We start from the raw sequence: 767 nt of genomic DNA on the forward strand, positions 1-767 counted from the left end.
AAGATTTTAAGTTAAATTCATTTAAACTCACAAGTTATATCAACTCATTTTTATTGTAATAAGTTGAAATGACTTGTAGTTTTAAGCTGATTTAACTTAAAAACTTAAAGCAGCTGCTGAACTTAGGTTTTTAAGTTGAATCTGGTGAAAACTTTTTACAGTGTAGATATTGTCCATGTAATACTTTTATTAGTAAGTTCAAAGAAGGGTTCTTGCCCTTACGTTGTTTTTGTAAAAAGGAGTCGGAAACTATTTTTCATTTATTTTTCAGTTGTAATTATACTAAACTATTTTGGTCCAAATTTCTTTGATTCTTTTTAAATGGTTTTACATGATATAACGGTCTTGTTTTTGGACTGTGATACCGGTGTAGTGCAAATGGACAACATAATTAAAATTCTTATTTTATTTGGAAACTATTATATACACAACACAAAATGTATGTTGACTACCAAATGCTGGACTATTTTCCATTGATTTAAAGATTTTCTATGAATTTCTAACTCAATACAGAACAAACATAAAGCTGTTCAGACATCTCAACTACTAAAGAGGATAGGCTACTTGATGTATTATATATAGTTAATGAAAAACTTTTTGGATAGTATTGTTTTACAGACTCGTGTATTGCTGTACTGTTGTCATACTGTATTTAGACTCTGTTCCCCTGTTGTTATTGCAATAAATTAAAAAAGAGTCCGACTCGATTCGGATCGCGAGCGTCAGGCGACTCACTTGAACCTCACGAGCGTCATACGTCACGAGTC

This window comes from Garra rufa, chromosome 16 (genome assembly GCF_049309525.1).
Source record: "Garra rufa chromosome 16, GarRuf1.0, whole genome shotgun sequence".
Lineage (NCBI taxonomy): Eukaryota > Metazoa > Chordata > Actinopteri > Cypriniformes > Cyprinidae > Garra > Garra rufa.